We start from the raw sequence: 20,803 nt of genomic DNA, 5'->3' as shown, positions 1-20,803 counted from the left end.
AAAGCAGGAAGTGGATGCAAGACATAGTTGCTAGTGTGATGATGAAGGCAACCAGGTGGCAGGTGGCATAGGATGTAGATGGTTTCTAAAAGTTGAGAGCAGCCACTGGCTGATAGCCAACAAGGAAAACAGAGACCCTAGTCCTAAAACCACAAGGAGCTGAATTTGGTCAAAAACCTGAATGATCTTGGAAGTGGATTCTATCCCAGGGTCCAAATGACTATTGAGTCTAACACCCTAATTTTGGCACTGTGACATCCTGACCAGAGAACACAGCAACACCGTGCCAGATTTCTGATCTACAGAATCCTGAGCAAATAACCGGGGTGGGGGTGGTGTTTTAAGCCACTAAGTTTGTGGTAACTCATTACACAGCAATAAAAAACTAATAAATCCAGATAACCAAAGCTCACCATCTTTACCATATTTCGCTTTTGTATTGCTTTGTGATATATGACAGTAATGCATTTTCCATTTTCTCTGGCTGAACAGCCCTAAGTGTCCCACATAAATAAATATTACTTGTATGTCTTCTTTTCTTTGCTTCCAATAAGACACTGCCAGCTTGCAGCCATCTTCTGATTCATGGATTTCCTCACAAATTTGTATTTCATGGACATACAGACCTATCTAGCTTTGTATACTTTCTGTGGACTTTTTCCATTAATTTATGCACTTCCAATTCTGGATTCTCAGCTTGAGGCACATGGCATAAGTGCTTTATTATTCATAGTATTTACCTTTATTTAATAAGATTCTAAGTTTACTCTGTTGATTACCTATACCCTAAAATTATTATGCTGATTGACCTCAAGTTTTGATTATATCCTCTTTTCTCATTTGCTTCTTTCTTTTTCTGAATTACCAGGAACTATCTTTCTCACTCACATTCTTTGTCCTTTATAATAACTGGTATTAAAGATGGCTTCCTTTTCTTCTCCTACATTTTATTTTATGCTTATTCAGCTCTTGTGTTATTCATTCTTTGACCAACTATCTTAGGCCATCATTGCAATATCTTGAGCCATGGTCTAGGACACCTCAATCTGTTCTATGATATCTGGATATAGATAGCTCTTCACTGCACATTACCTGACTTATCAACCAGAATTCCAGCCTTAAAATGAACCAAATGATGGCGTTTTTATTTACCTAGGGCTAAAGTCCTTCAGCATTACACCTCTGAGGGTACTTATTAACATTCTTCTCTTGTCCTGCATGAATAAGCAGTTATAGACAATAGAGGGTAAGCCTCAGAAACCTGTAACATCCCATAAATCTTCTTCAAGAAGTAGCATATCCCTGAAGAGACAATCGATTACCTCAGCCTCCTAATTTTATTTCTGAAAACCCTAGTCATTTCTTCTCAGTCTCCTTTGTCGCCTCCCTTTCCTCTGTTGGGTCTATGTAACCACATTTTACTATGGTCTCAGTATGTGCTGGATTTTAGATTTGAATGTGAAGCAAAGAAAACTATACTTTGGATCCCGTGTGTGTGGGTGGTTGGCTAACAATAGTCTCAATAAAATGTCCTCCTTCACCTTTCGTCGTTTTTATGGAAATTAAGGGCTTATACTTTGAAAATATGATTCCAACTACCTGATTTGAAAAAGGCTTATGATCTATGCTACTAAATATCAAAGATTAATATCTAATATCATTTGCCTTAAATTGCCACATGGTCCCTAGGACCAGGAAAGAATAAGAAGTCTGTCTGATTCTCCAGATAACAAACTTCAAAGGAGGCTTTTATTTTTGGTCTTGATATCTATCCCAAAGGGTTCAAGGACCTCCATTAACCTTGATCTACTCCAGCAGCACCTATCTTTTGGCAGCAACATTTATTTTAATATTTTCGTAGCTTCACTTCTTGAAACTTGAGTAACAGGTGGGTGTGTATGATGCATGCACGTGTGTGTATGGGGATGGTACTCTTTGTTTACCAGGTGTTCCCAAGTATTTTTCTACACTTTCCACCTTGATCATTCTTTCTGAAACCCATCATTATTTGGTTTCCCCATTATCCTACAAATGTAGTAAATGAACTTACTTTTTTGTTTTTTTAGAAATATCTCAATTGGCTTCCCTCTAATTAGTTCAATATTTCACTAATATTTACTTTCACTATCTATGTTCTTTTGAAATTTCAATTCTAAATCACAAAATCTGAAAATATTTCTTCAACTACAAAAATTTGATAACCTATTGTTAAAAATTCCTTTTAATAACCAATAGTACAAATTAGCTGAGCATATATATTGCTTATATAGTATATTTTATAGAATATTTTAACTTTATAATATGCTCCTTAATTATAATACAATGTTAAATTCTGTTATGTACTTAAATATTAGTACAGTGGAGTGACAAATGTGAATTAAGCTCTAACGTTATTAGGTTATCACAGATATGTATATATAAAAGGTCCATTGAAAATCTCTCTGAAAGTTCATGTTGAAGACTAGGAAACCAATACTTTCCTTCAGATTAGAACAGATTGCTGTTTTCTTGGTTGAGTTTCACATGAAATAGTTGGCATGAATTTAAGTGTCATATTGCACTGAAAATAAGCATCTCTTTCAGTGATGGGTGATGATTGAATGGAAAGCCAAATCATGTCTGTCATCTCTTGCTTGCTAGGTGATTCATGCTCCATTCATTATTAGAATGGTGGTAAGAATTCTCTGTAATTATTTGATTGTTCTTTCTCTCTTTCTTTTGCTTGCTTACGCTTTCCTTTTATTCAAAGACAGCCGAGTTTACTTAATATTACTGTGTGGGTCAACTGACTACCCTATACTAAACGATGTATTGGTATGATAGCTACTCATTTTTTAGTTGACTAACTTTCTAATGCTGAGAAAAAAATATATTTTATTCTAAATTTTCCTGTGATATACTTTATACCTTTTCAGTTTTATTTTGATATGTTTGAAAATGAGGAAAGAAAGACAGGAAGGGGAAATCAAGGGAATTGAGAAGAATCAAGTATATGTTCTATGCTAGTGATTCTGCATGCATTGTGCCATCAAATCCTTAAATTCATCTCATAAAAATATATTATTTTACCTATATTACAGACAATAGAACAGTCTCAGGGCAAGATCATTTGTCGAAGCTTACACATCTAGTATGCACAGATGCTACTCTACTAGGAAATACAGTAATGAGAGTTAAAGCCCAAGTTCTTTCCAGTACGCCACCCACTCTCTTGTCATCTGTTCTTATCCACGAAGTCAGACAAAGACTTTATGGTAGCAGGTTGAGGTTTCCTAGACTTTGTTAACTGCCCCCACAGTTTAAATATAAAAGTTTTTGTCTCATTTGCAACAAACAGGAAATTTATTGTTTTGTGGACCCGATTTGCTCCTACTCTACTCACAAAGAAGTTTTGTGTTTTACGAAGAACTATTTGGACTACAAGTAAGATGACTTTTTAAAAAATTGCTGGAAATAAAATGCTGATATAAACAAAATGCAAGCACCTCAGACTATTGAAAACAAAGCTTAAATCCCTATGCTTATGCCCACAATGGTGTACTGTAAACTTGGCAAAACATATGTTATTGCTTATACTTTTGATTGCTTAAAATTAACATCATAAACGCAAAAGTGTGTGTTTTTTTTTCCCTTAGTGCTTATGAGATATGTGATGCAGATGGATGTGTGTTTGTGTGTGTGTATGCATGTGACTCTTATTTCCTCTTGGAATTGCATTGGTAGAGTATTTATCTTCTAAATACCTATTTTTAAAATATACCTATTTAAAAATACCTATTTTTCTAGATAGTTGTCCTACGCAAATCAGCACTGTATATTGGCCCAGAATTGAAACTATACTTGAGTACATAATGCCAAAGATTTCATGCAAATTTACAGATGTTATTTTTTAAATCTTAGGAAGTCTGGTAGTCCAGAAACATTAAAAGTGAACTTCTCAATTTCCTTAAAAAATAGTTGAGACTGTGGAGAAACAAAAATTAGTTGGAACTTAGTGAACTGAAGAAATAAATTCCACTCTGGGTAGATCGACTTCCTAATGTCACAAGTCAATTTAGAAATTATGTACAAGATAAATCTCTTTTCTCTCATTGCACCAAGGTATTTATCTTAATCACAAGCATCAGTGGAGACAGAGACTGAAAAATGAAATTGTTCACTGTCTCCAAGACAAACCTCAAATAGGAAACTTGATATTCTGCCGAAAGTCTATCTCTGGAATATGCTTTGGAAAAGCCATGGTATAATTATATGTAGTATTATAGAGATTCTTGTGTGTATAAATATTTTCAAAAGACTTTGAAATTGTTTGTAAATCCAAAGTTTATAAATGACTTATGAAATCCACAAATTTGCTAAATATGTTTCTGCATTTTTGTATTATGCTCTCTGATTTTTCTTTCTATGTGGTGTAAGTCGAAGAAAATGATATACAATATGGCTAGATGGGACTAAAATCTCCAAACAAAAGAAGCATCTGTTTTTCTAATTTAGTTTTTGAATTTATGTTGGTTTCACAATTGGTTACACTGCAAACAATGTGGTTCAAATGACAATGACACTGATTACAATTCTACTTTGCACTGAGTGCTTTTTATTCAAGATTGTCAACTCCCTTAACTAACAATAACAAAGCCTTTCAACACCTCTGCACCTTGGGTATTGTTTTACCCAATGTGAAGCAGATTGAACTGTAACTTTGCAGGAGGCTAGCAAGTTTTTCATGAAGCCAGAGAAGGCTACAATTTTAAAGTCAGCAGGTTGCAACAGTTTATCTCTTGATGTACATTTGGAAATATTGGAGCAAGGTACTTATGAATATGATTTCTCCCCATGCTCATTTTTTTTCTAGTACTTTGAAGTGACTCCAACCTCGGAGACCATGGGCCCTTAATTCTTAATTAACTATTAATGGTTTTCTTAAAAAAATTAATTATTGCTTTCTTCCTGTTTCTATGCAGTGTGTCCCTACTGTCCCCCTTAGCCAGTGGAAGAGGTTATAAGTGGATAGCAAGCCTTCAGAGTTACCATCCTGCTCCAGAGATCTCTGAGATAGTTTCTATCAATTGTTGTAGTCTTTAGAAAATTCTTTAAATATTCATGTCTGCACCGTGTTTTCTTAAAAATCTATTTATTTACGTCTATGCTGTGTCCACATAGACTATGAATCCCTTCAAGACTGGAAGAAATTTTAATTCCCTATTTCCTCATTCATTCATTCTTCATTTGCTTATTCAGGAAACATTTATTGGACACCTATGATGTGGAAGACAGGTATGCTAGGTGCTGGTTCATAGGAACAAATGAACACATTTTTCTTGTTAAGATAGCCATTGTTTCAATACGGCAAGGGCCCCAAGGGAAACCCTTTGGAAACTGAGTTGACTTATGTGCTCTAGTGAAATGTTTTCATGATGTAATTTGTGCCTTTTATATCAGACCCTTTACATTGTGTAACTTCTACAGTTACAATGTTTTAGTCCGGATGATTGCCATTTTGTACTTTCTCTGTTAAGTGGAAACCTTGCCTTCATGAACTTGAACTGAAAATGGAAAACTTTAAATCATTTCTTGAGGGTTTTACATTTTCTGTGATACCTTCAATGATTTCATTAGTGTTTAGATATGTACTAAAATACACTCAGAAAAAATAACTAATGAATACAAGGTTTAATACCTGAGTGATGAAATAATCTGTACAACAAACACCCATGACACGAGTTTACCTATGTAACAAACCTGCACATCCTGCACATGTACCACTAAATTTAAAATAAAAGTTAAAAAAATAAATAAAGTACACTTTGTATTATAAGTAAGATAAATCTAATGGCCATTTTTAAAATGAAAAGAATAATATGTTATAATAAGGTAGTAAATGTAGATAATTTCTCAACAGCAAAACCAGACTAGAATTAATGCATACTTTATCAAGTGGTATGTTAAAGAGAAATTTCAGCTAAAACATTTAATTACTATCTCACTAAGAGAGCCAAAGATGGCCTATTACCTAATTCCTGTTTATACCATTATTGACATTAACTAGACACGTAAGTTTTGCTTGAGTGTTGTTATAATATGGTGGATAACTAACCTGATTCTGGAATCAGGCAAACTTAGGTCTAAAACTTGCTTTTGCCTCTCACAAACTGTATAAACATAGGAAAATAATTTTGTCTCACGTAAAATGCAGTTTTACCAACTGCAAAATGTAAAACTAAAACTGTTTCCATGAGTGAATGCATGGAATACTTAGAAAAGAACCTAGTACAAAGTAGCCACACTAGAAATGTTAGATGGTAGTAGTAGTAGTGGGTTATGAATAAATTGAATTTATGCCAAATTTATTGGAACAGATGAAGCAAGGTACAGGAGAGCCCAGATAAATTAGTAAGCTATTATTGACTGGTCAGAAAGCAACCAATACTTTTGGGGATTCTCAGGCTATCATTACATAGAAACTTGGCACATCGTTTTATTGAAGTGATCATAGAGTCACTTAGTAACTGTTAGAAATGTTTAGTCATCACAACATCACAACAGCATTATGAGGTAGGTAATGTGCTCATTTTATAAGTGAGGAAACTGAAAGTCAGCAAGAGAAAGCTATTTATTAGGGTTGAATAACTGTAAGAAGGGCAGGCCTTGACTTTAGGTTTATTAACTTCCATATGTTTCTTCTGCATGCTTTCCAATAGCCTGTCATTCTAATTAGCATTATTTAAACATAAGTAGCAATTAGTTCTGTCAAAAGAGTCAAATCATCAGCTATGATGTAATAATTATTAAATATCTATTACCTGCCAAATATTATAGAACAGGCTTTAATAAATATTTTATAACATGCTCCTTCCTGTTACGATCATTTAGCTATACTTATAAGCCATCAATTCTGTCACTGTACTAGCTACCAGGGACACAACGAAGACGATACATTCCTCAACTTAAAGAGTTTTTTTTTAGAAAGAGGTTTTTTGTATTTTGTAGAGTAGTTTAGGTTCACAGCAAAATTGAGAGGTAAGTACAGAGATTTCCTATATTTTCCCTGCCCCTGCATATGTATAGCCTCCCATATTATCAATAACCCTCACCAGAGTATCAAATTTGTTACAGTTGATAAACTACATTGACACATCATTAGCACCCAAAGTCCATAGTTTACTTTAGGGTTCACTTCTGGTGTATAGGTTTGAACAAATGTATAATGACATGTATCCACCATTATAATATTATAGGGAGTAATTTAACTATCTTCTATGCTCCATTCCTGTCCCCCTTCCCAGGCAACCACTGATTTTTTTTTTTTTTTATTGTCTCCATAGGTTTGCCTTTTTCAGAATGTCGTATCACTGGATATGTAGTACGTAGCCGTTCAGTTTGGCTTCTCTCATTTAGTAATATGCATTTATGCTTTCTTCATGTCTTTCCACGATTTGGTAGCTCATTTCTTTTTAGTACTGAATAATCCATTGGCTGAATGTACCACAGATTATTAATCCATCCATCTACTGAAATGCATCTTGGTTACTTCCACATTTTGGCAACTACAAGTAAAGCTGCTACAAACACTTGTGTGCAGGTTTTTGTGTAGACATAAGTTTTCAACTTCTTTAGATAAATACCACAGAAAGTGATTGCTGGACTGCATGGTAAGAGTATGTATAGTTTTATAAGAAACTGCTGAAATATCTTCCAAAGTGGTTATCCCATTTTGCATTCCTTTAGTCAATGGATAAAAGTTCCTGTCGTTCCATAGCATTCCCAGCATTTGGTGGTGTCAGTGTTCTGGATTTTGGCTATTTTAATAGGTATACAGTGATATCTAATTATTGTTTTATTTGCATTTTCCTTGTGACATATGATGTGAAACCTGTTTTGGTAGGCTTACTTGTCATCTGTATATTTTCTTTGGTGAGGCATCTGTTAAGGTCTTTTGCCAATTTTTAAATCAGACTGTTTTCTTATTGTTGTGATTTTAGAATTCTTTGAATATTTTGGATAAAAGCCCTTTGTCAGATGTTTGTTCTACAAACACTTTCTCTTCCTCTGTGGCTTGTCTTCAAATTCTCTTGACATTTTCTGTTTAGAGAGCAGAGGCTTTTAATTTTAATGAAGTCCAGCTTATCAATTATTTATTTTATGGACCATAGCTTTGGTGTTGTATGTAAATGATCATAACCAAACCCACAACCATCTATATTTTACCCTATGCTATCTTCAAGGAGTTTTGTGGTTGTGAATTTTACATTTAGGTCTGTCATTCATTTTGAGTTAGTTTTTATGAAGAATGTAAAATCTCTGTCTAGATTCATGGTTTTTCATGTGAATGCCCAGTTTTTTCAGTACTCTTTGTTGAAAAGACTCTTTCTGTATTGTATTGCCTTTTTCTCCTTTCTCAGGATCAGTTGGCAATATTTATATGGGTTTATTCCTGAGCTTTCTATTTTGTTTCATTGATCTATTTGTCTATTCTTTTGCCAGTACTACACTGTTTTGATTACTGTAGCTTTAAAATAAGTGTTGAAGTCAAGTAGTGTTTGTACTCCAACTTTGTTCTTCTCCTTCAATATTATATTGGCTATTCTGGATTTTTGCCTCTCCGAATAAACTTTAGAATTCATTTCTTGAGATCGCCAATGTAACTTGCTGCAATTTTTAATGTAATTGCATTGAATCTATGGATCAAGTTGGGGAGAACTGACATCTTGACAACATTGTGTTGTACAACCCATGAACATGGAAATCTCTCCATTTATTTAGTTCTTTGATTTATTTTCTCAATATTTTGATAGATCTTGTACATTTTTTTTAGCTTTATGCCTGCAAGCTTTATTTTGGGGGTACTAGTGTAGATGTATTGTGTTTTACATTTCAAATTCCACTTGTTCATTGCTGGCACACAGAAAGACAGTTGGCTTTTCTGTATTAACCTTGTATCCTGTAAACTTGCTTTAATCCCCTATTAGTTACCAGAGTTTTTTAAATTGATTCTTTTGAATATCCTACATAGATGATCCTGTCATCTGCCAAGAAAGTTAGTTTTATTTCTTTCTTCCCAATCTGTACACATTTTATATTTATTTTTCTTGTCTTATTACATTAGATAGTACTTCTAATAAAACGTTGAAAAGGAGTGCTGAAAGGAGACATCTTTGTGTTTTTTTTTTTTATCTTTTTGGAAGTGTTTCTGACCATTATTTTTGATATTAGTTGTAAATTTTTTGTAGCTATTCTTTATCAAGTTGAGAACAATTCCTTCTTAGTTTACTGAGAGTTTTTTAAAATCATGAATGGATGCTGAATTTTGTCAGATGACCCTTCTGCATCTATTAATATGATCATGTTATTTTTTTATATCCTGTTGATGTGTTGGATTTTGTTAATTGATTTTCAAGTGTTGAACCAGCCTTGTACACTTGGAATAAATTCCATTTGGTAATTGTGTATAATTCTTCTTATGCATTGTTGGATTAAATTTGCTAATATATTGTTGAGGATTTTTACATCTATGTCCATGAGAGATCTTGATTTGTGGTTTTCTTTTCTTATAATGTTTTTGTCTGATTTTAGTCTTAGGGTAATAGCAGCTTCATAGAATGGATTAGGAAGGATTCACTCTGCTATCCTCTAAAAGACATTGTAGAGAATTAAAACAATTTGTTCCTTAAATGTTTGGTAGAATTTGTCAGTGGATCAATTTGGGCCTGATGCCTTCTGTTTTGACTGGTTATGTGTTATTGATTCGATGTATTGAATAAGTATAACCCTATCCAGATTATTTATTTCTTCTTGCATGAGTTTTCACAGATTGTGTTTCAAGGAATTAGTTTAGTTCCTCTAGGTTATCAAATTGGTGGACATAGAGTTGTTCATAGTATTATTTTATTCTCTCTCTCTCTCTCTTTTTTTTTTTTTTTAATTTTTAAGATGGAGTCTCACTCTGTTACCAGGCTGGAGTGCAGTCACATGATCTCAGCTCACTGCAACTTCCGCCTCGTGGGTTCAAGTGATTCTTCTGTCTCAGCCTCCCGAATAGCTGGGACTACAGGCACGTGCCACCATGCCCAGCTAATTTTTGTGTTTTTAGTAGAGACGGGGTTTCACCTTGTTGGCCAGGATGGTCTTGATCTCTTGACCTCGTGATCCACCCGCTTCGGGCTCCCAAAATGCTGAGATTACAGGTGTGAGCAACTGCGTCCACCCTTTCATTCTCTTCTTAATGTCCATGGGATCTATAGTGATATACCTTGTTTTCTTTCTTTTACTTAGTAACTTGCATCCTCTCTCTTTTTTTCTTAGTTAGCCTGGTTAGAGGCTTATCAATTTTATTGATCTTTTCAAGGAACTAGCTTTTTAAAATAAGTCTTTATAATGTGGTGGTAAGGTGTGGGAGGAGAAGTGTTCACAGTCTCATGATTAGTTCCAAGTCTTTCAGGGATCCTATGTCTCTAGACTGTACTTCACAAGTATATCTCAGCTTTTTCTTTGCTTTTAGGTGGGACAGGATGGCTACAGTGGACTGGACATTGGTATTTTCCATCTGCTATGTGGAATAATAGACCTGGCTGAAGTCGGGTATCTCCCTTCCTGCAGGTTACTTAGACTATGATAATATTCCTATGAAATTAGGGTGTAGTTAATTAGTTATTCTTGACTGGAGGCCTTTTTAAGAAGAGAGCATTCTAGCATGCTTCAAAATGATTCATTTTCCCCTCACTTTGGTGAAAGCACAAAGAAATTTTTATCCAATATTTACTGGGTCAAGTTTTTGGAGATAAAAGACACAGAAGTATGGAGTCTCCCTTACGCTTAGGTCCTTCTGGAGCTGTAAACTCTGACTTGTCCACACTGATCCTCCAGCAATTCGTCAATTACAGTTTAGGTTTTTCTACACTGGCACTAGTTCCTGCAGTGGTTTCCACTTTTGAGTCTCTGTTTAGATAAGCCATGACTCCCCTTTCTGTATTTGTCTGTCTGTCTCCCTAATCTTGGAGCCATTAGTTTGCCTGTGTCTTCACTTCTTTTATGGATCCAAAAAGAGTTGTTGACTTTTCAATTTGTTCAGCTCTTTATATATTGTTACAATGGAGTGGTGGCTTCTAAGCTCCTTGTATGTGGGACCGGGAGTTGGAAGTCCAATAAGTTTACAGTGTCATAAGGTAAAGGCACAAGCAGACTACTACAGAATCATATAAGTGTTACCACAGAGAACTGTCACGTCATTATTTTTCTATTTTTATCCCATTATAGATTAAGAAACTGAAGTTTAGTGAGGAGCATAAGAAGGAATAGAACAACAACTAATATGAAGAGCAGCTTAGATTCAACTCAAATCAGTCTATCACTTAACCTTTTAATTTTTTTTACATATCATATCTATAGTCATTGTCAAAGATGGACTTCAGGTGCTTAGACACACAACTCTTTGATTTGCTGCATCTTGATTGTATGTGGTTCTACACCTGTCTGACTCTGTCATGAGAAACTGTTTTATAACCTAGAATGAATGTATAATGTAGCAGATACTGCTGTTTGCCTGCAAACCACTATTTTCCACCTTCTTTATTAACAGAAGCCCAGGTTTGTTCAGGTATCTCATGTCCCTGCACTCTGGATTCTTTTTAGCTCTCCAAGAAGTAAATCAAGATTTGTTAAAAGAATCAGATCAAGGACATTCTCCTTGACAGTGTTGGCTTGGTCTCGTCACACAGTTCTGGTAAATAGACTGAAAAGAGACATCTGCTGGGAACCATCTGGATAAAGTCCATTAAAGAGACCCACAGAAGGAAAGACTGCATTTATGCCTCTACATTTTAGAGTCATCTTGGGTCCATAAAAGGCAAAACAATTCACTGAGGATGACAGGTCATAAAGATAGAACGAACTTAGGTCACTGATGATGTCAATATGCCACTGAATTATCTAACTCTCAAACCTCTCAAACTTTAGACTTGCTAATATGTGAAATAATACATTTTTTCCTATTGCTTAAGCAATTTTGCGTTGGATTTTCTTATTCTTGCAGGAAAAAAATATAAAAGGTATTTTTGTAGAATTCCTTACATACAACTTTAAAAATGTTCTCATGTTCCTTCTTTGAATTTTTCTCTTGTCCTTCTTCCTTCCTAACACCACAATATTTTAGTGACATGCAAATATTATAGTCATATTAGAGGGCCTAAGATGAAGTTTAAAATCTCTTATTGGACCCAGGATTAGATATGAGACCCTGATTTGTGAAAAAGGCTATAGTTACTGGGCACCTAAAAGTCACTCAGAGGGCTGGGCGCGGTGGCTCAAGCCTGTAATCCCAGCACTTTGGGAGGCTGAGACAGGGCAGATCACGAGGTCAGGAGATCGAGACCAAAACTAGCCGGGCGAGGTGGCGGGCGCCTGTAGTCCCAGCTACTCGGGAGGCTGAGGCAGGAGAATGGCGTAAACCCGGGAGGCGGAGCTTGCAGTGAGCTGAGATCCGGCCACTGCACTCCAGCCTGGGTGACAGAGCCAGACTCCGTCTCAAAAAAAAAAAAAGAAAGTCACTCAGAGATACTTATGGATTATTTGGGAGGCCTGAGAGTGGGTTTCTTGAGAAAGGAACTCAGATAAGGCAAATATAAGTTTTACATTTTAAGATTGGTTGAGTCAATTTCTATGTTTATCTAAAAACCATAAACATCACTTCTGTGAGGAAGTTGGGCTGGTTTCAGTACCAAGAGAAACATTTGGGAACTATTAAAATAAGATTGAAATTGACACTATAGGGAGAGTTATGTTTGCATTCATGCCTCTCTATGCACAGTTAGAGAAAAGAAAATAAGAAAAGAAAAAATTCGTGTTAAAAAAGAGAAGCCCATGGAGGAAATTGAAAAAAAGTAATCAAAGACACAGAAAGAAAACAAAGAAAAAGGAGTTCAAGGGAAAGAAAGATAAGTTATTTCAGGAAGAATGCTGGATAAGCATTTGTGGTTTGGCTTGTCTTTGTGTCTATCTCCTTTATCTGGTACCAGAACCCCCTTGCCTGTGAGATTCTCCCCTCCCTGTGCTCCCTGCTCCCTTATGCAACACATACATGTACCCAAGGTAAAGGTTAAATGATGCAGATGGGCACTGTAGCACATTCCTGTAACACCAGCACTTTGGGAGGCCGAGACAGGAGGATCACTTGAGCCCAGGGGTTCAAGAACAACCTGTACAATATGGTGAGTCCCTGTATCTACAAAAAATTAAATGCATATCTAGGTGTTGTGGCATGTGCCTATAGTCCCAGCTACTTGCAAGGCTGAGGTGGGAGAATTGCTTGAGACCAGAAGGTCAAGGGTGCCGTCAGTTGTGATCTTACCACTGCAGTCCAGCCTCGGCAAAAGAGTAAGATTTTGTCTCAAAAAAAAAAAACAGAAAAAAAAAAAATAGATGGAGAGAACATAGATGCATAGATGAAAGTAATCATGGCCTAGAAATACTATACATTCCAAGTCACTATGGAGATTTTTGTTTTATGCCTGTGTTCCGGGTAAAATCATTAGTATTCTCCTCCTTACTTGCAAAGATAGTTTGGTACAATGATAAATTATATGTTTACTCTACTTGAAGGTTCTTCATAATCTGACCTCTCCTTAGCTATGTAGCCACAATTTTCACAATTTTCTTTCCCACCTGTATCCTGCACTTTAACCAAATCAATTTTCTTCCATTTCCTCAAATGCATCACAATCTCTTTTGCATCTGTGCCTGTGTGGATTATTTCCCCCCTGTATATCTATTTCACTTTATTTTCCAAGACAATTCAATGCATTGTTTGAACCTCAGCACTTGAATGATTTTCCCAGAGATCAGCCCTTCCTAATCCCAGCCCCCTGCCTGGATCCTATGTCTTGTCTGCTCCTCCATAGCCAGTACATTACTGTACTTCCAAAACTTTTTTGTTTTTTGTTTTTTTATATGATTCTGCTCTCTATCATGAAGCCGTGCTTTATTTGAGGTCAGAGTAAGTTACATTTGCCTTTTGTTCCCCACCAGGGCTTACCCAACATTTGCCTTCAAAATTACAAATATTGTTAGGTGCTAAACAAATGCTTCTGAAATGAATGAAAAAAATCAATCAGTAAATACTATTCACTCAAGATTTGCTGTGAAAAGTATGAGTGTAGAGTGAGGACACAATAATTAAGGTTAGTATTAATTAAGCTCTTACTGTGTCTGGGGTCCTCTTTTATGGGCTTTACATTTTATTAGCTCTTTGAATCTTTAAAATAATCCCTTAATGTAGATACAATTATTATTCCCAGTTTGCTGATGAGGAAACTGAAGAACAGAGAAGTTAAATAATTTGCCCTAAATAATGCAACTTGTGAGTGCCAGAGCAGAACTTAGTTCCAGGTAATCTGCTTCTTACCCAGCTTTATTAACTACTACTTTGTACTGACTTTCTTAAACATGAGAAAACTAGGTGTGAAGTTTATTTATTTTAAAACTTTTTATTTAAATGTTTATATACCATGAAGAAAAAAACTCAAACCAACAGTTTGAAATTTTTTCTAACTAGTTTTTTGACACTATCTGGATAGCTTATTTGTACTTTAGTGAGCTTAAAATTTAATCTATCAATTGTATTTTATAAGAACAAAAGTGATTTTTATGTTCTCTCTGACATATAAAAAAGTACCAACATAATTCCGATTATAAATTGGGCAAATATTGCCGTAAACACTGGTATAAATTTAGTGATTTTTACAATATAACATAAAAATATTTTCAACACTGGTTTCATAGATTTTTTTTATGATTGTAGCACTGGTGTTTCTTCATACTTGTAAACAAACCTGGCTGCATCCCCTAGCTATTGGTTCCTTTAATTAAACTTGTAATTAAGAAATAATAATAATACTATGATCTGAATGTTTGTGTTCCTCCAAGTTCATGTGTTGAAATCTTAACCACGAAGATAATCGAATCAGGAGGTGGCGTCTTTGGATGGGAATTAGGTCATGATGATAGAGCCCTCATCAATGGGATTAGGTCATGAGAGTAGTGTCCTTACAAATGCAGCCCAAGAGAGCACCTTCATCCCTTTCACCATGTGAGGATATAGTGAGAAGTCTCCATCTATGAATGAGAAAGGGGGCGCTTATCAGACACAGAATCTTCCAGAACCTTGTTTTTGGATTCTTCATCCTCCAGACCTGTGAGAAATAAATTTCTGTTGTGGATAAACTACTCAGTTTATGGTATTTTGTTATAGCATACTGAAAAGTCTAAGGCACTCCATATACTTTTAAACTAAAGCAAACCCATTAGCAGAAAATTAATTCAAATTTACTGGTTAGATTAAAATGACTAGTTAATTGCTATCTTATGAAAAACCTTAATTTACTTTCTGACTTTAAAGTCCTGCAAAACTTCTCCATCTCTTAATATTTTAAACAAAATTTGGACTAATGTTTTTTGTAAAATGTCTCTCAAGTTGTAAAGAAAATATACATTTTCATTGTCAAAACAATGCAAATAAGAAATGACATTTTGAGATATAGCCTTCCAATTTTTAATTTTATAAACACAAAGGGTTATAGATATATTGATAGATGAACATAATTAGATAGACACAGACATAGATACACTGGAGGTATATATTTTTGACTATCATTATTTTTCACTTAAAGAAGTTTTATATTATTGAATACTTTTTACATTCTGTGAATACATCTTAATTAAATTATTACTCTATTGCTGTATATTTAGGTCATACTTGGGATTTATTTTTATAACCAAAAAGTGGTAAAATCACTATGCATGACTCTTTGTTTACATTTCTGATAATTAGGGATGGATTTTTAAAATAAATACACATATGGTCAAAGACTTTAAGCTTTATTAATATGTATTTTTCAATTACTTTTTTTTTTTTTTTTTTTTTTTTTTTGAGACGCAGTCTTGCACTGTCGTCCAGTCTAGAGTTCAGTGGCATGATGTCAGCTCACTGCAAGCTCCACCTCCCGGGTTCATGCCATTCTCCTGCCTCAGCCTCCCGAGTATCTGGGACTACAGGTGCTCGCCACCATGCCTGGCTAATTTTTTTACCTGGTTTTTTTTTTGTTGTTTTTTTTGTTTTGGTTTTTTTTTTTGTATTTTTAGTAGAGACAGGGTTTCACCGTGTTAGCCAGGATGGATGGTCTCAATCTCCTGACCTTGCGATCCTCCCGCCTCGTCCTCAAAGTGCTGGGATTACAGGCGTGAGCCACCACGCCCCGCCTTAAATTACTTTTCAAAAAATTATAGTAAATTGCTGCTTCACCAGGAGGTTATCAGAATATCTTTTTCATATTGTCCACAGTGAGAAAGGGGATAATAATTTATTTGTTAATTTGGAGAGTAAAAATTTCATTATGCTTATACTTTATTTTGCATTTACTTATTCGTGAGTTGAATTTTTTGCATAGTTATTGCCTCTTTAACTTGTATCTCTTGTTCACGTCATTTATAGTATGTTTTCATATTGATTGATGTGTGCTGTTTATTGCCATTAACACTTTTTCATTATTTCTGCAACTACTATTTTTCTGATGTTATTTTAATTCTGTTTATATTTTGAGTTTCCTTTCATCTTCTTACACCAAATGTTTTGACTATCTTGAAATTAAGAAATTAAGCACCTGAGTTATGTCACCTAAATTGTGCCAATAATATGCCAAATAGCTTTTAAACATTGGCAAATAACTGGATAGCCTACTCAATTTTTCATTTTTATTATTAGTAGTATCAGTTTCTAAGCCTCCACTTAACATTTACAATGTAAGTGTTCAGAGAGTAAACATTGATTTAAAGTTAAAGAAATTGAACAAGCCTGCTCTTTACTAATTTTTGTCTTGAAAACATTCTATTGAATACAGAGATAAAAATAGGAGCTTCTCTTCATTTTCTGCTCTAATTATTAATTTTATTTAAATAACAGTCTGAGCAACAAAGAGACTATCAGTTGCAAAATGCAATATAGGCAAATTTTGTGGCTCTGATTTATTTGCTATTCATTTAAGCCACTTTCAAAGAGGCTCACACTTGCCAGAACATTTGCAAATCTGTAATCTTCAACATACACAGAAACAATTTTCAAGTATAAAAATATAGCTGTTTTTGAATTATTAAGGGCATTAAGTTTGGTTGTATAAGCTATAGAAATTACATTATAAACTGGACAATGATTTAATTAGCCTGTTAAGGAGACAATTTAATGAAATAAATGGCAGCATTTGATTGAGAGCCTTAACATCCAGCATTTTATAATATCTTTAATTGAATTTCCTTTAGGATGAGCATAAAGAGATACTTGGAAAGAGGGATTTTTATTTCTATCATGATGAAGAAAAGAGGCTTTTATTATTTTAGGATCTAGTTGCACAAAATTGTCCACCAATAGTACTTGATCTGAACTGGGATGATAGTATCATTTATTCTCAAGCTGAAGCATTTTTGATAGTACATGCACATGGCTGAATAATTAAAATAATCGAATTTTTGAAATAGTTATAATTAGATTTATTATGCTGGTGGGCCTACACCTTAGTTCTTATAAAATTATTTATTATTTTAGTATTGGTCATATTATATGCAGCTCTTTGCCATCAAATCACTGAGTTCATTTTCACTCTATAATGGTATATAATATAAATTAGTCCAACCATTGTGGAAAACTGTGGCAATTCCTCAAGGATCTAGAACTAGAAATACCATTTGACCCAGCAATCCCATTACTGGGTATATACCCAAAGGATTATAAACCATTCTACTATAAAGACACATGCACACGTATGTTTATTGCAGCACTGTTGACAATAGCAAAGACTTGGAAGCAACCCAAATGCCCATCAATGATAGACTGCATAAAGAAAATGTGGCACATATACACCATGGAATACTATGCAGCCATAAAAAACGATGAGTTCATGTCTTTTGCAGGGACATGGATGAAGCTGGAAACCATCATTCTCCACAAACTAACACAAGAACAGTAAACCAAACACCACATGTTCTCACTTGTAAGTGAGAGTTGAGCAATGAGAACACATGTACACAGGGAGGGAAATATCACGCACTGGGGCCTGTTGGAGGGTGGGGGATTAGGGGAGGGATAACATTAGGAGAAATATCTAATGTAAATAATGGGTCAATGGTTGCAGCAAACCACTATGGCGTGTGTATACCTGTGTAACAAACCTGAATGTGCTGCACATGTACCCCAGAACTTAAAGTATAATAATAATAACAAAACAATAGAGGCAAAATAAAATGTAATACAAGTTTAAAAAGAAATTCACTCAAAAATAGGGGCCTCATCAAATTTCTTCCTAAAAGTTAATATATTTCAATATGCTCTTAGAGAATTTCAAAATTACATTCTTCATACCATTTGCACACTTATCATTTTATCAATTCAATGTATCCCTTGCTTTTTAAGAGCTATCAATATCTTCCTGTATGAAAGCTTTATTTTCAATAAATGCAATTTGCCAAAAGCTTTCATAGTTGAAATGTGGGTGCTCAAAAATTATAAACTTTAGTAGTTGAAATTTGGATGCTCCAGGATTTTCTTTAAAGATTTCTAATTCTGGAAAACATACAATCAGAAATGTGAGGATTCATTTACAAAATATTTAATTCTTTGCTAGGATAACTAAGTAAATTTGCAAAGCGGTTATTCAAAGGTTAATTATTTCTCAAATCTAATTGATCATGGGCAACAAAAAGACCAAGTATGTATTGTCATACTGAAGTATTTCCTAAAATTATTTCAAATCAGCTTAATCATTAAAGTTTATAATTCAGTTGCAAATACATACACACACAAATATAAAAGTATATATATACAAGTGTAAAAATATTCATAAATTGTGACTACTACCATTTTATTTCTCTTGGTAGGTATAAAATATGAATTTTTTGGACCCTCTTTTCTTCAAACTCACTTCCTCATACACCACCATGTTTCAAATATTTCTGTTCCACATATTTCTTAAGTTGGTTAAGAAAATTATTTTACACATGATGGTATATTATATCAAAATTTGTATTTATAACAACAAAAATAAATAATTTTGTCTTCAATTCACCTACCCCAATCTGTAATTTCCCACATTTTCCACTAAGCAGCTTCCATCACTGAAGAGTACGAAGAGTTGACTACGTCGAATCTTTCTTTTGCAAACTCACTTTGTTTGATCAGTGAGCCCCATATGAGTTTTCCTTGAGAGAGAAGTATTGGTTACGTTAAGTCTGAAACGGGAAGAGATAGGTTATTACTGCTGTTCTTCTTTAACATTAACTCCCATTTAAGGTGAGAACTGCATTCCCTGGATTTGTCTCATGCTACTTAGACATGATTATGACAAAGATTGGGAGTATGAAATAGAGGCTGTAAAATGCCCATCTGGCTTATTCTCATTAATAATAACAATAGTCATAACATTGATAATAATACTTTGTTAAAAGGTAAAGCAATCAAGGACAAAATGCTAAACTGGACTGGCCATCAGGACAAGAGTTACAAAAGTGCTTCATTCCAGGAAGCTGTAATGTATGGTCATTCTATTTAATAAGTAAATTGGTCTCTTTTGGCAAACCCTCTGTTCTTTTATTTTTGGTTAAATATTTGTATTCATTGTATTTTTCTTATTCACATGGAACTAAATCATCATCAATAAAATTATATTTTACAACTTTTAAGACATTCAAGGCTATTCAAAATTGTTGTTATTACTAGCAGTGGCAGCAGTAGTAGCAATATTTTGAAATATTAATCATTTACAAGGTTGTTAGAAATACATATTTTAAAAGATCAGAGAACTCATTTATTTGCTGTAATACAGAGCTTAGTTTCATAGTAGAGATAATTTTACAGGTTTATTATTCCTTGACCAAATATAGTATAATCTAAGTAAATATTACTCAACTTCCCTCAATATTTATATTAGTTGTTCTTAGATATTGTTCTTAGTTACATGCTATACATTGCACAACAGCAGAATTAAGACTTTTACCTGATCTTTTTAAAGTGGCAGGTATTTTTTGGCTAGCTGCTGATTTTCTGTTTCAAAAGATATTTTAACTCAAACATCATATTGTCTTTATCATTCATTTAGACTCTTTTACACAAATCCCATGTGGCTGTTTGAAGGGGAACATTGGGATGAGCTGTTGATAAGGCTTATGGATACTTCCAAATACTTTCTCACTGAAATATTAATTTACCATATCCTAATAAAACCATAATATGCTATAAAATATGAGATTTGGGCCACATGAGTTAATACTGTATGTGCTAACAATAGAAATAGTATAATTTTAACACAGAGATTTATAAATACATACCGTTTATTTACTTACAGCACAACAATATTCTTGTAATTATCGTTAGAACCAAGTGAACATCATCTCTAAGTAGGACAAATACCCAATAGCATGTACAGCTGTGTGTCCAGTATGCAGTTGGTGAACCAGGCAAAAATGACACAGTGATAGTATAAGTGTTGGAAAGTTTGAGGGTGTATATCTTAGTACGGGACATCTCAGATGTGAAGGCATAAGCTTACATACCTGAAGTGTGTTTGCCTTAGCTAATCTGGCTGGCTGGGCAGGTACCTGCTTTGTCCTCACACGTCTCTGAGTCACATTGCCACGGCTGAGCAACTGATGGCACTAAATCGCCTGTTCTTATTCAGCAGCATTGTTCTTCTTCTGAGATAATCTCCGCCAATGGTCTAGTTGGGAATCGTAGTAGAGATCTCACCTAGATTATTACAACAGCTTCCTAAATAGG

Source organism: Rhinopithecus roxellana, chromosome 12 (assembly GCF_007565055.1).
Source record: "Rhinopithecus roxellana isolate Shanxi Qingling chromosome 12, ASM756505v1, whole genome shotgun sequence".
Lineage (NCBI taxonomy): Eukaryota > Metazoa > Chordata > Mammalia > Primates > Cercopithecidae > Rhinopithecus > Rhinopithecus roxellana.
This window is presented reverse-complemented; position numbering follows the sequence as displayed.